Here is a 15,833-nt window from a genome sequence, read left to right as displayed (position 1 = left end):
GAATTCATTCCTTTACAACTAACTGCTGATTACCTTGCCTTTGACTTCCCGCTTGTTCACTAATCCACTAGGCTCTCTTCCTACCTTTGCTTGTGGTGTTCTCTTCCTTGTCCCTGTCCTGTGTGCACTGGTAATTTTCCAACATTCAATTTCAAGTCTTTTTGTCATCCTCCAAGTTTCTATCTTATCAGTGGTCACAAGCAAGGTATCATGCTTGCCTTTTGAGACATATAGATTACCTGCTAGTGCTGATTTCAGTGGGAATATACTTGTCAGATGCACTACACTAGCATTACAATAAATGTGCAACTCACAATAGTCCACATTATTATTTTAGACACATCAAAAGATTATCACAAGCAGAGCTTAAAGTCAGGGGGGTGTTGCGGCGTCCAAGAACCCTCACCAGTTTTTACGAGAGGTCTGAGACTTGAATATATTGGGTGTCCAGCACTGCACGAATATGAAGCAGGTGCAACCTTTTATTCTTCTCAGTGGCAATCAGAGAATGCTTATGATTGTTAGAAAATTTTGCAGCAAGTTGTTTTAAGAATTATTGCTTTGTTTTAGTAAGAATCAGAATTTCTAAAATCTGCAATGAAGAAAACAAAGGTCAGTCCCTCTACACAGAGGCTGGAACTAGTTAAGTTATTCTACACACATACCATCTCTTCGATTTTGCTGGTTCAGTGCACACTGTGTTTTAGGTGCTGGCTGAGCAAATTGTCAATATGCTTACACAATATTATTCAGATGTTGTACTCGTCACCAGTCAAACAGACCAAGCTGGTAGTTCTTACAATATTTCTTGCTAATTGTCAATGGGTTCACTTGAAGTGTAAAAATTATAGAATATATTTTTCCTACCTAGTTGATTTTACATTTAAAGTGCGATTAAGATTGTGCTTCCTGTGTAAAGTGTTTTAAAGAACATAGCACTCTCGCTGCTCCTATAAAGTTTACTCAAATACATTTATTTGCAAAATTTCTATTTAAACTTCTTTACTCTTATAAAGTTTTCTTCGCAACCAGACAGTCAGAAATTCAGTTCTCGATGTGAACTGTGCTACAAGATAGTGGTTTCAGGAAACAATATTACATATGTTACAAGTGCTAACGCTTTGTTGTTTCACTATAAGCTGCTTTATGTCACATATTGTTTGTCGATCATGCTTGCAGAGCACAGGGATTCATTTTTTCGGGTGCATGTCATAAAATGATCACGAAAACCTCCTTCGTATATAATATGATCGTATATAATATGCTCGAATTTCTAGAGTACCCTCTCTGACAGAGCCAGACTTTAAGCACTGAAAGTAATTCATTCATTTCAAAATTACTTTTGCTAAAGTGAATAACTGCTGTTTCTATACATCATATCATGCACTCCCGGTACGATGCTAAGAAAGCAGTAATGACATATGCGGCAAGCCTGTCCCACAGTGATGGATGAACAAAAAAATACAGAATTGAGTAGAACTGTGTGTCCAAGGGTCACAACCATTCTCTAAGCAGGTACATGTAAGGCGTCGAGGGTCCATCGAAGCGACAGCGGTGCAAAATGGTTGAAGGTCAAAACTAGTTGAAAGTGCGCAGTAACACTCACTGTTGCATCAGCTATAGGCACAGTGGCGCTTTGTTACACTTGTCATCATGGGCGAAAAAGGAGTTGGGGGGGGGGGGGGAAGAGACAGGCGGAAATGTTCATGGTGTGAAAATTACCCAGCGCAAGCTGCCATGGTCCCGCGAACATGGAATCTATAAATCATATCATTCAGTGGCTTAGAACGGTGGAAGCAGCTCGCCGCGAGAGCAAGGCACCGAGTTTGCCTCTTATTACTTCTTTGAGTGCAATGAATGTGGCGAGTGTTTGACCATGATTCTGTTTTTGTTGTTTTGTTGCCATTGTCATATTTTTAATAGCCTGTTATGTAGGAAAAGGAGAGGGAATAGTTTCACTGGATAGAATTTGGCGGTAAGATGAAAGAATGTGCTCTAGTGTCTGGGGAAAAGTTTTGTTCACAAGCTTTACTTAGTTTCTATACGGATGAAATCCAGACAGTAAATGAGAAGGAATTTGCTCTGCAGAGGTAATTGTAATGTTACTACTTTTTGGGAGCAGTAATTAGTAATTTCATTACATTTTTAACACTGCTTGCAAGTAATTGGTAATGTAATTAAACTGCTTTTGAACAGTAATTTTGCCAAGTATGGTGCCAATTTAACCCAGACAAAAAAAAAAGATACCATTATGTCTATTAGGAATGAAGTAGATTAAATAAGACATGCCAGCTGGACTTGTGAATGTAATCATGTAGCTCAAATGGTTTTTCTACTTCTGATTGGCAATCACATTGGAACATCCAATTAGAAGGCCCTGTTGAACATTCAATAAACAAATGTTGCAACTTAAACTGCTGTGTAGTTTGCATAATTTCTACGACCACAGCAGTTGATTAAACGAAGTAACTTTGATCCCTGAAGATCTGCTACTAAGTAGGGTCCAATGTGCGAGGTCCCAAAAAGAAAAGATTGTGTCAACTCTTCCGGTATATATGTAGGTTCGTATGGTTTATGTGTCATATGCATGCTTGCCTGTCGCCTGCTTGGAGCTGCCATTTCAGGTCAGTGCCGGCAGAATAAGCATTAAGATTGGAAGCCTTAGCTGAACTGCCCAACTGGAATGTTCAATTTAATCAAATTGGAGCTTCGAGTCTGTTCCAAAAGCGTGTTTAGAAACTGATTTCCATAAAAATCTTTTTTTTTTTTTCACACAAGAACAAGCCAAAAGACTGCACTGCACTGACTTGACAAATATCTAAAAGATGGCAACTTTATTGAAATATGGGCGGAGAGGCTCCGCAAGAAGGGCTGAGTTATTTCAGATACAAGGCATATACTGCAGAGTACAAGTGCACCTTCCAAAAACAGGAGTCTGCATTATGTCCCGTTTTTGCTGACCTACCAACATAGCTTGATCAGCCACACTGCTGAGCCACAATGCAAACCCAATTCGCGCTCATACATGTAGTTTTATGTAAGTACCAAAAGCAACCTCAAATATTCACCAGCTGTTCCTGACTGCAGTTCCTTTTTGACAGGCGATTCTATCAAATTGTTTTTCACGAAATTCTAGCACTGAATTGATTGCGGACGAGTAGCCTAGCTGGCCGCAGAACGATTTCGGAGATAACTGCAGTGCCTTAACGTACCGCCTGAGAGCTATGGAATAGAACACTGCAGCAACTGCAGTTCTTTCGTATTTGAAGGCGGAATACGAAGACAACGAGATAAGCAGCCCACGGGGAGACGAATTTCCTTGCGTCGAGTGAAGTGCACAATGCACAGCCGAACCCGAAGCCCAGAACGAAGCTAGAAAAAAAACTTCCTCTGCAGCTGCATGTCACAATCAAGCGCGTCCAAACTCCGTCATTCTGCGCGCAATGCTGACCAAGGTAGATGTAGTAGATGGGCATGAACGGGCCTTTAAGCAGACCTAAAGCAGCGCCCACCCACACGCTCCTCCACTCCTGGCACTCCTGGCGCTCGCCAGCGCGACCAACGCGCCAAACCGCCAAACGCCGACGCTACCGATCACTACATAAGTAAAAATTATTAAGAAACTGGACATTAATCATTTCTTTACCAACAATTTAAGTTTTAAATAAGAATTATAAAGGTTTTACTTGCTGTCATGCACATTTTTTTCTTTGCTTAGTTTATGATGACGTAGTGTGACGTATTTTATGCGTGGCAGCAGCAGCCTGCTAGTGCCACGGGCGTGGCTCTAGCCTCGGCCTTTTTTTTTTAATTTGGGTACAGTTTGTTTATATTAATTTGTGATTTGATGATGATGAAAATGACAGACGAACATGTCAACCGAGCGCCCTCAACGACGAGAAAGGTAACGAAAGTTGGCGCACGAGGTCCCATATGACCCTGTTTTTTGTGCAGGTCTGTATTTCAGTCGGTCTTGGTAGCATCACCCCAAAATTGGAGAGCTGGCGGAAGTGACGCCATTCACGGCGACCCGCGAGCCGGCCGGCCGTCCTGCCTGTCCCGCATTGCTTGCTCCGCTGCGTCTCGCGCTTTGGCGTGGCGAACGAAGATTCAACGTAATCATTTGCTAGTGCCTTTTGTTTTTTCTAGTTCGAGCGTTCTGTGTGGAGTGGGTGTAGCGACAAGTGGCCATCATGTTGTCGTTCTGCGCAGCATTCGGCTGCGCGAACACCTGCGGCCGGGACGATGTGGTGTTTCACACGTTTCCAAAGGACAAGAAACTTTCAGCGCGGTGGGTCTCTGACGTAAAGAGGAAAAATTTCGTACCTACGAAATCAACTGTGTTGTGCTCGAACCATTTCCGTGACTATTATCGGAGCTTGGGAACGATGCGGGCACTCGGAATTCCAATTAAATCAGCGCGACTGAAGCCCGGAGTCGTTCCGTCAGTGTTCCCGCACAACAATAACGCCTCGCCACCTCCAAGAGCGGCCTTCGCCAAAAGAAAGCGGCGGGAGGCAAGTGTTTAAGGTACCCTTGTGCCTGTCCGTGGTTTGCTTGTGTGGTTCAACGTTCCGCGAACTGACTAGAGCTATGTGAAGGACATAGTGGCTCGGGAAATATTTCTCATGCCCGAATCTCCATACATCGGATATTACACATGGCGCCTTGCATCTGCTGTGGCGGGGCCAAATCCCTCTGCCTCGAAATCAGCGTCCTAGCAATCGGCACCCGAGGGCCATAACTGTATACTGGATCGTGTGAACATATCCTGTGCGCCGCAGCGACCAGTCGGCGACACGAGGCCCACCAGTTAATAAGGTGTGACTCGGCAGCCCGTCTGTTTTCTTTCGACGACATTCGTCAAAACAACCACTGAGCCACCGCGGTGGGACGGTAATTTTTTTTTTTTTAATTGCGTGCTATCAAGCGTTGTAGTACGCGGGGGTATATCTGTACAGCATAAAACTGAGAGCTTTGGTCGGAGTTTAACTTTCGTATTCTCTCTTATTCACCCTCTGAACATATATCTGTCAAAATGCACCATATTGGTGCAGTGGCAGCAGTTTTCTGTGCTCGTTAGTAAAGTTGCACTCACTCTTGTGCTGTTAATCAGTATAAATCTGACTTCTTTTGAACAGAATCTTGCAACTACATTTTTCACAATGCAAAAGAACAGAGTGCAGGGATGAGCACGTCTCAGGATAGTAAATTCCTTGAGGCTCCTAATCTTTGGATGTAGTCTAAGGCACTGTGGTTATTGATACTAAAGAAAGAAAATGCTTTTGTCAGTGTTTTCATGAATTTTTATGTATTTCTTCATAGTAGGCTGGCATTTGTGTTGTGCATATTTCATATTCTTTCAGGTCCTCACAGAAATGCTCGAGAACACGCCTCCTGAAGAAGAAGCTACCACTTCACCCCCTTCGCCATGCGAAGAGAATGTAAAAAGCAGGGTTACAGAGGCACAGGTCGTCTCAAAGGAAACTGCTGACAAAAGCCTGCAAGTTAGCAAAAAACAGCCACACTAAAAATGTACTTCAAGCGCATTGTATTTATTTCGTATTAATTTCGCATTTTTTGTCCTAATGCCATACAAATATGTTATAAATATACTAGGAGTACAACACTGCATATCTTTATATAAAAATGTTTAAAATATGCTTTTTGCCTGTTGAGTTTATTCCTAACATACTTAAAATGCACTTTCTTCAGCTTGGCAGGGTCCACCTATAGACTGACAATGTACTTTGAAAGTATTAGTAATGTACTTGACCTATTTTTCATGCTGGCAGAAAGTACCCTTAGAATAGATTAAAAATATATGAAAAATAGGATACGCTCATATTTTTTGGAGCATTACAAATATGTTGCAGCTATATTTTCCAAACCAAGAAAAGTATACTAATAATATACTAAAAGCATAATTTATACCATTCTCGGAATGCACTAAAGATATATGGAAAATTTGATGCGCTTATATTTTTGATGCATTACAAAAATGTAGCAAAAATGCACCAAAAATATAGCTGCCAAATGCTGAAAATACGTCCGACATTTTGAAAACTAGCTACCGAGAAACATAAATGAAGGGCAATACCGACAAACACCTCAATGCGACATTTGTGTCCATTGTCATGACCCTTTTTCATGCTCCTTGGTTGACAGTTTTCAAAAGTCAATGTTATTTAAGCTAACTTACCGTTATTTCCGTCCCTGTATTTTACCGACCCAGTCTGAATATATGTGACACAACTTCCTTTATATCTTTATTTAAAGCATTTGAGTGCAATGTCCCACCGTGGTGGTGCTGTGGCTAGGGTGCAAGACTATATCCCAGTATATTTCCCACAGGAAATATACCGGGATAACAAAGTAGAAATTACGTGGGAAGGGATAAGAAGTACGGAGGATGTCAAAGTATGCAAAGGATTAAGACAAGGCTGTCCTCTATCACCGGTGCTGTTCATGCTTTATATGATAAACCTGGAACGGAGGATACAAGACAGTAACCTAGGTTTTAACCTGTCATACAGATTAGGTGGAAAGGCGGTAGAGCAGCGCCTCCCCGGTTTGATGTATGCAGACGATATTGTGCTGCTAGCCGAGAGTCTTTGCAAACTCTAGTTAAGTATTGCGGAGACGAAGGGGACGCTCTAGGCCTCAGTTTCAGTGCAGTTAAGTCGGGTCTGATGATTTTCAACGGCTCAACTGATCAGGGTCTTAAATTTCAAGAGTGGAAGCATGGGCGAGTTGGTGATGGTTCGATTGGTGCATTCGGAATCGCAGTTCTGAGCCTAACCCCCGCAAGCTGGATGACCGCGTTTTGCACATCATGCCTAAATGTGCCTGTAAGGCTTTGTGTGTATTAACTTGTTGCGATTCGTTTTCGCCACTATGGGCAAACTTGAATAGCAGTTCTGAGCCTGATGCGCTCAAGCTTGAGTGACAAATTATCAAACCTTTGTAACCGCGTGAACCCTCGTGCTAAAAAAGCAAAAAAATGTGGAAAGAATCATAAGAACCAATATGTCTCCTGTAAAAATAATGTAATTTATTCTATACCACTGAAATGCGGCCGGAAATATATAGGGCAGACCGGTAGATGCCTTAATGACAGATTACGCGAACACAACAATGATGTTAGGAATGGTGTCAAAGGGCATCTTGCTTGCCACATTAATGAAAAAGAAATAGATGGAAAAACCAAGAAATGTCCCAGTTGTTATCCCGATTTTAAAAGGTCGGACGTCATTGATTGCCACAAAGATCAGCTTACAAGGGAAATCATAGAGGCGTTCAATATTTCATTGCAAAAAGACATGTGCATCAGTGCTGCCTCAGTGTTTTTATCTGACAAAGAAATGCAATACCTGTCTGCTAATCTGTGAACGTGTTTGACGATAACGCTGCTTGATTGCTTCCTATATTTTAACGCTTTTTTGTCTCCCCCTCTTCTTTGTCAAGAAAGTGCTTATATTGCCTGGTCTTGCATTAAAAATTCAGTTGTAAGTTAGCGCCCGTCCTGTGTGTCTCGCTGTGTCCTTGTCTTTTTAGCGCTATGCACCAATCGAATTAAATTTCAAGGCCTTGAAATACCTAGAGTAGCAGAATATAAATATTTGGGGGTATGGGTAAACGAAGGATTGGCATACATTAGAAAGCATGAGCAATCACTTAAGGCCAAAGGGCGAAGGAATCCCGGGATAATGAAGCATAAGGCATTGTGGGGATACAATAGGTAGAGAGCAATGGTTAGCCTTGACCGCCTAGTAAAGAGCAGAGACATTAGTCTGCCAACCAAGATCCGTATAACTCGTGCTATGGTCTTTCCAGTTGTGATGTATGGATGCGAGAGTTGGACTGTGAAAAAGGCTGACCACCGAAGAATTGACGCGTTTGAATTGTGGTGCTGGCGAAGACTCTTGAGAGTTCCTTGGACTGCCAGAAGATCAAATCAGTCGATATTGTCGACCATAAACACTGACTGTTCATTGGAGGGTCAAATTTTAAAGTTAAAGCTCAGCTACTTTGGTCATCTGATGAGAAGAGAGGAGTCGCTGGAGGAAGATTTGATGTTGGGAAAGGAAAGAAGAGGGTCGCCGGAGAAGGGGTAGGCAGCGAACGCGTTGGTTAGATGGCATCCTCGAGGCACTGCAGATAAAGTTATGTGATGTTAGGAAGATAGTGAGAGACTGGAAAGCGTGGCGTGACATGGTCCATAGGGTCACGAAGAGTCGGACACGACTGAACGACTAAACTGAACTGAATAGGTATGAGGTATTGAGGGCTACGTGGAAAGGAATTATGGTGCCCGGACTTACTTTCGGAAATGCGGTTTTGTGCCTAAAATCAGAGGTACAGTCGACATTAGAAACAAATCAGAGATCCGTTGGACGATTAGCACTAGGTGCCCACGGCAAAACTACAAATGAGGCGGTACAGGGAGATATGGGCTGGGCATCTTTCGAAGTACGGGAAGCTCAGAGTAAAATATTATATGAGGAACGCCTGAGGAAATTGGACAGTAACAGATGGGCAGCTAAGGTATTTAAATACCTGTACCTAAAAAGCGTTGACTTACAATGGAGGAAAAGAACTAGGAAACTAACTAGTATGCTAGTAACAACCACGGAGAAATAAAGAGCATGAAGCAACAGGTGAAAAACACACAAGGTAAAAATTGGATAAATTCGATGGAAAAGAAACAGAATGTGGAATTATACCGAAAGTGGAAAATGCAGATCAGGAAGGAAGATTTCTTTGATAACTCAAGAGGCAGTGCCCTACTTTTTGAAGCTAGATCAGGGTGCCTTAGAACGCGCAGCTACAAAAAGAAGTTTAACAATGGAGATGACACATGTGCTGCATGTGGAAACTCCAGTGAAACAATTGACCATATTATACTCGAATGCAATGGTATCCATCCGGAAGTTGATGCAGGCGCAATCACTGTTCCTGAAGCTCTGGGGTTTAGAGATAACAGTGGCCGGGTGAATAAACCGGCGGTGGAAACTAGCAAAAAACGGCTGGAAGATTGGTGGCTTAAAAGCAGAGAAGTGACATAATGTTAGTAATGTAGGAGGAAAATTTAATAAATAGAATGATGGTTTAGTTAACTATTATAAATCAATAATTGAGATATATGGAGAAAAATGAGCATGATAGCTACTGCTACCACCCCGTTTCAAAGGGGATGCTCCTATATTCTATCCTTCCATCCATCCAAGACTTCTGTGCCCAAGGATGTGGGATCGAATCCCGGCCGCAGCAGCAACTTTTTGATGGAAGTGGAAAGCAAGGCGCCTGAGTGCTGTGCAATGTCAGTGCACATTAAAGAACCCCAGGTGGTCGAAATTTCCAAAGCCCTCCACTATGGGGTCTTTCATAGTACTCGCAGCAAACAATTTCTGCCATACCATATCACGCATCATTAAATCACAATACAGTCCATGGAAAGGAAATACGCCTATGCCACTCAATATCTATTTACAGAGTTTAATTTTCAAGAAACAGTGCTACAATACACCATTATATAGAGTAGCAAAACACTGATCTCGTGCTAAACGAAAGCAAGTAGAAAGTCCGGACCGCAGATCTGGATAGGTTCCAAACTTTGGACGCAACGTGTACTGAAAAGGAAGAAAACAAGACACAAATTAAGGTAGGCTTTTTAACATTCAATCATATACTGCTACAAGAACTAGCTTTAGAAACCAGATGGTTTGTTCCTTCTTAACATGGTTATGAATGATGACAAAACAAAAGTAAAAAAAGCTGAGCTGGAGTTGGAAACTGCAATGTCTGAAACGCCGTATTTGAAATGTAGACTATGGCAAAGCCACCAACCTGTAATGGAAACCACAACGGGGCATTCTGTTTTTTTATCTGATCCTAAACATGAATATAATAGTTCCATTTTTCAGAGTAAAGGAGTGCGGGTTAGAATCTTGGAAGCATTTTTTTTTTTTTTTATCAGAGAATGAGAGGTGAAACATACTTCTCGTTTATGCATGAGGTTCCATAGTGCGCATCAAGAAAAGGACCGAACACGAGTGCTTGTGTTCTGTCCCTTCTTTAATGTGCGCTATGGAACCTCATGTAGATTACCCACTAGCCCGAACCCTGACCCTTCCTGTTTGATTCTTTGCTTGCTTTCTTCAATGCACTCGCTGCATTGTTGAATTTGTGACACAAAAAACTCTGGACCATAGAGTAAGGTAGGTGGGGAAATTTTGACATCGCATGAACTGAAGAGGAAGGAAACAAGACACAAATTAAAGCCCTCTTTTTAACATTTAAAACAATCAAATACTGTAACGAAATAATAAATACTGTAAGCTGTAACAAATATGGCAGCCCCTATTAATGCAAAATAAGTGAATAAAATTCTCAAATGCAGCCCAAATCTGGTCAGGTTAGATATACCAGTACTGCCCTTCTAAAAGCCGGTGTCATGATCACAGCTGACCGCATGCTTTCGTTGATTTATAAATGCAAAAATGGACAACTCTCGCAAAAAAAAAAAAAAAAAGATAAATGTGCCGCTTCTTAACATTCGCATCCACCATAGCTTATGCTACTCTTTGCACATTCAGACGAGAAGGACGGTCTACTCTGGCAAAAAAACAAGAAAGAAAAAAAAAAAACAGCCGCTTCTTAACGTCCGCCCTAATCCATCCTAATTTACAACGAAATTTTGTTTTTACACAGCAGCATTTATATAAAAAAAAAAACACTGTTATATTACGAACTTCACTGCATGAACAGTTTATCTTTTAGCGGTGTAGAAAATACAAAACCCAAGTTCTCGAACCCTTCCCTTTCCGCTTAATCTTGAATGCATGCATTTGTGACTATAATACAAGCGAATTTGGAAGAAACAGCAAACGAAACAAGTAAAGCTTTGGTAACATACAATTGCATACCTCAAAATATCAGTACAGTTGAAATTTTCTGTGGAGCCAAGCTGCTCCCAACAGGTGCTCTATCATTAATTTTACCCACAGAAAACCTTTTGACCAAACTTGGGACATCTCAATTAAAATCCTGACTGACAGCTGGAGGTACAAACATTGCCATCAAAAATTATCATGAGCTTCATGTGTTGATACAACTGCCATGAAATGGGTACTCCCACTGAATGCGAAACCAAGTGGCGCTGTGAATGTTTTAACAGTGCCTGAAAGCCTGCAACTGCATTGCAGGTATAATAGGAATGGTATGTGCAAACTGAAAGTCTCAGCAATATAGACCACCAAGTTCAGTTTGATTCTTGTACTGTAAGTTCTCAATGGTTTTCTCACATGAATGCCAACTAGCGCCCATATTGTAAACGTGCCTAGACTCGATGCTCTACCACCAGTGCTTGGAGTGGAGAAAACAGCCACTCCTCCACTTCAGGGCCAATTTGGATTCATGAATCCAACTCGGCATTTCTTCTGACAAGTTCTCTCTCCACTCGAAGCAGCGCAAATGGCGTATGGGGATGAAATTAAGGCGTACTTTTGGCCCGAAAACTGTGTGCTAAAGTAGCACGCTTAGTTTTTCATGTTGAGTCTTCTAAACAACCTTCGCAAGCAAGTTGGATGTTAAGAGCATAGTGGAACTTGTTTTGCGGGCTAGATGAAAAGGGTGGCTGTGAAAAACGACCAAAAATGCTTTTGCGCCTGGCAACAGTCGCTGCTGGTGACGTAGAGTTTACACAGTACATGACATAGGCTTTGAGAAATGGTGTGAATACTTCGGTTGGTGTGAGATGTTCTCGCCCTTTGCCTTTTTTTTTTATTGCCATGCTTTGACAGACATCAAAATACATTGGAAAAAAAAAAAAAGTAAAAGCCGGCACTTCCTATGAACATGGCTTTGGCCATCAGACGGCTCGGGGGCAAACGGTGAAAACCTGCATGCTGCTTCACAGTGCGTTTCAGCGCATACACCTGAATTCGGAGCCCTAACTGAAAATGTGCTTGAAGAGAATGCCTTCGCTGGCAGCGAATATCCATCCGTAGGACAAGCACACCAATGCACTCCCTCGACAGTGCCGCGCGTCCGAAGACGCACTACGTACCCTCAGGTGACAGGCAAGCCATTGATGCGTGGGGTGCAGCACAGATGTCCGCACAGCCCCACCGCGCCTTCGGTGCACCCCAGCTTACTGCTTGCGACATGCTGTTCCCCCACAACAAGTTTGCCGCCTTTCATCAGAAAGGGCGAGCTATGGAAGGAGTGCGCCTCCCCCACAGCTCGAGTCCACCTTCAAGCTCACCATTAACCGTGACATGCGCGCCTCAACTCTGCACTCAGTAGGCTCCGAAAAGTTGTTCGCTTCATCGGCAACGACTTGAAATGTACCCACACCACAGGAGCACAATGCGATAATCAATTACAGTACTGGTACCGGCGGCTGATCACAGTTATAAAAGCTCGGCACGGGCAGCAAGAGGCCACGGCCACACCTGTAAAACGATAACGTGCCAGATGTCCTGGGTCGCTGTCACTTTCAGCCAATGCTTTAGAGAAAGGTTTGGTGCATCCTCGTCATATCCACTTTCGTGAAGTTTGGTATACCGGTAGAACAAAGTCCACACAGCGAGCAAACGATGTGATGTCCTCAGTGTTTGCAAGTGGAGTGGTCGAGGAGCGGCGCCAAGGCAGCGGCATTGCCGACTAGAGATTCTTGAGAAAACTCGAGTTCTCTCTGGCACTGTGGGAGTTATTCGAGTGGAGGTTGTTTTCTGAAACGAAAAACGGGCCTCAGGGGCTGCTTGGAGTAGAAGTTCGAGTGAAGGCGCAGTCATGAATATGACGGTAAGACTAACTGCCACATTCGCGAACATGCCTTCACTGCAACTTCTACTCCAGGCCGTTTGGAGCGGCAGATCTGTTTTGTTTTTTGCCAGAGTCGACCATCCTTATAGTCTGAACGTGCGGCGTAGCATAAGCTTTGATAACTCTGATCAGCTGCCGGTACCAGTACTGTAATTGATCATCGCATTACACTTTTGTGGCATGGGCACATTTCAAGTCGTCACTGGTAAGCGAAAGTTTCGTGGCTCGCCCTGCGCGATGGCTTCCCCAGACGACGGTGAACTTGCAGGGGAGCAGTGTGTTACATGCAGTAAATTGGGGGAACTGGAGGTGCGGAGAAGCTGTGCGGACATCTGTGCTGCACCCCACGCTTCAGTGCCTTGCCCATGGCAGTCGAGGAAGCGCATTCATTTGCTCATCCTACAGAGCGATATTTTCAGTCAGCAAAGGGCATGGCTTTTCAAGTAGGTTTTCAATTATGGCTCCGAACTTGTCCGAAAGAGACAGGGCAATCAATGAACAGAAGGATAAATGAACATCGGGCAGACACAGGCAAAGCCCTCCCAAAGGCAGTTTCCCAGCATTTCAATCAGATGGGCCGTAAGGTTGTTGAAATTTATTTATTCTCCATGTTGGGCTTTAAATCTTCAAGGGACACAAATTATAGGGTCGCATATCTAATCCATAAATTTAGAGCATTGGAACCAACGGGAGCAAATATTGTTACGTGAAAACTCTATGTATTTACAGTATATTTACAACAGCCTCAACTAGCATAGCCGCGAGCAGCAACATGGAACCAGGCCCACTTTGTTATCTCCCTGTCCCTTCCACGAGGCAAGTGAAGGAAACACTTCGTTGTCGTTATCTTGCAACAATATCTTGAAAGAAGCATTAGTATTCCTTAAATATATTTCCTCTCTGCCACAACTAGTCATGAAAACAATCCCATAAAGTGTAAATAGTACAGTTTATTCATAGCACATGTGCATACTCTGGATCCCCGCCCCCCCCTCCTGTAAAAGCATAAGCTCCAATTGTTTTTTCAAACATGTTTGTTTCTCATTACTTCTTACTTTGGTTCCCCCTTGAATTGTTTCAGATAATGCCATGCTTGGCAGGTATAGTATACTCTGATTTGTTGTTATTTTGATTTTTTTTTGTCCTTCTCTCCCCTTTCCAAAACCTCTTGATAGCTGTTGCCATGCAGCTGCATTATTATGGCTTGTGAATGACATCACTTGCCTTAACATACAAATGCCACAGTTCAAAATTGAGCTCTTGCTCTGAAAAAGCAATGACTATGTTCATTTTTGTTTTTACATATCGAACACCCTGGGCGGGGACACATATCCCCACCCACGGTGTCCGATATGCAAGAACAAAAATGTTGAAGCCGACTTGCTGTGGGACTGCCCAGCACTGAAATTGACACGAATCCCGGCACTTGGCGAAAGCTAGCCTGCCAGCAAACAATCCTGCCTCGTATATCACCTGGACGCAGGGACTCCTTGACTTCATAAAATCACCCAACCTTTTTCTATTAATTTAATCACTTCTTCATTCTTCATCTCATACCCTACTGATGCCCTTAGGCAGTAAATATCGTTAAAAAAAAAAAAAATCAGCCGGCACAAGCAGGCAATGTACTTTCCGGTTCTAACCCAAAAACATTGATAAACATTCGCCGGTAAAAAAATTACGGCATCTGAAAAACCCAATAACGCCGGTTTTTGGTATCTAGGACCAGTTCTTGAAAAACTTTTCCTCTTCCGTCCCTTCAGAGTACAGAAACAAGCACAAAGTATTTTAACCATGGCTCCACTTGTTTACGTTATTGCAAAATCCGGACACTGCGATATGTCTGTGGCGTGACATCGTATTTTTTCTCCCTTAATACCAACGTTGGGAAAAAAATTACTGCACTGTCGACATGTTGAGGACTACGTGCATGCCCCTTCTCCCCAAGGAGGGCCGTAAATATAAATAACCAAAGAACTTGGGAGACCCTGCACAGCTCTGACCCTGAGACCCAGCTGGGCGCGATCAACCTGGCCGAAGAACAACGCACACCAGCCAGCATCCGAGGCGAAGCGCCAGACGCAGGTGGCGGAGATACGCGAAGTCTATTCCTCCTTCTTGATAAACATGCATGCATACCGCCACAGCGAAATAGCAGCGCTATCTGGCTCAATGCAAGGGCGCCAGTTCTACATCTGCAAAAAATACAATAATAGTCTGTATACTTACGGCTGAACTTGACAGCTTGCGCGACGAGCAGCTTTGATGAGCCAGTTGCCCGCCGTTTTTTATCCTCTCGGGGCAGGCAACGTTTACCCAATTGACCTTCTGTTGAAGGGCCGCTGAACGTCGGCAAGGTTTTTGAGTTACGTTTGACGACTGCGTCGTGCCCCTGAATTACATTAACATACTCTACAGCAAAAGATTCATCGGGAAATCGGAACAGCGCGAACTTGTACAAGTACAGAACAAGATGTCACATGTCACCATTGACCAATGGTATAGTGTTCTAGAATTGAGAAGTGTGCCGTCTGCCGCCGGCGAGCTGGTCGTTTCAGCGATGACAGGAGAGAGGGCGCTGTGTGCAGGAGGAGCGCAGTGAGCGCGGAGCAGACAGCTGGGTGAACCGCCTTCGTCACCGCTACTTCAATCGGACTCCGAAGGCGCGTAGCAATAAATTGTGTCACTTTAGCTCCCACACGCTTGTCTAAATGTATTAAAACGGTTATGTTCATGAACAAAACAACTAGTTCCCTATAAAATAAGCGGCCGTCGTCAGGGAACGGCAATACAAATACAGGCAATGTAAGATACAGATTGCCGACGAACTGACAAGCAACGGCAAGATATATTTCCTGAACGTATTGGGTGCTTTATTTCTCGAACACTAGCGGGAGGTTCAATGACAAATGTCTAACGTATTTCTATGATCATGTAAATTTTTAATATTGGATGCACCGGTTTATGCGGGCTAGACTGAAGTCTCCCATCGACGCTCGCAT

At 43.2% G+C, this 15,833-nt stretch overlaps 2 long non-coding RNA genes across 2 annotated transcripts; one reads left to right on the top strand and one right to left on the bottom strand.

Annotated features, from left to right (window-relative positions):
- Window positions 1-3,715: 3,715 nt before the first annotated feature.
- Window positions 3,716-7,517, top strand: LOC146194190 (uncharacterized). The gene is made up of 2 exons (XR_014705797.1): window positions 3,716-4,896; window positions 5,367-7,517. It is a non-coding gene; the product is annotated as an uncharacterized LOC146194190 (long non-coding RNA).
- Window positions 7,518-9,482: 1,965 nt separating this feature from the next.
- Window positions 9,483-15,323, bottom strand: LOC146194189 (uncharacterized). The gene is made up of 2 exons (XR_014705796.1): window positions 15,061-15,323; window positions 9,483-9,632 (listed from the first exon to the last, which is right to left on the bottom strand). It is a non-coding gene; the product is annotated as an uncharacterized LOC146194189 (long non-coding RNA).
- Window positions 15,324-15,833: the final 510 nt, after the last annotated feature.

The sequence above is a fragment of the Amblyomma maculatum genome, chromosome 3 (assembly GCF_055883805.1).
Source record: "Amblyomma maculatum isolate TAMU_Amacu chromosome 3, ASM5588380v1, whole genome shotgun sequence".
Classification (NCBI taxonomy): Eukaryota; Metazoa; Arthropoda; class Arachnida; order Ixodida; family Ixodidae; genus Amblyomma; species Amblyomma maculatum.
Note: the sequence above shows the minus strand (reverse complement) of the source record. Positions and strands in the feature narration are given on the sequence as shown.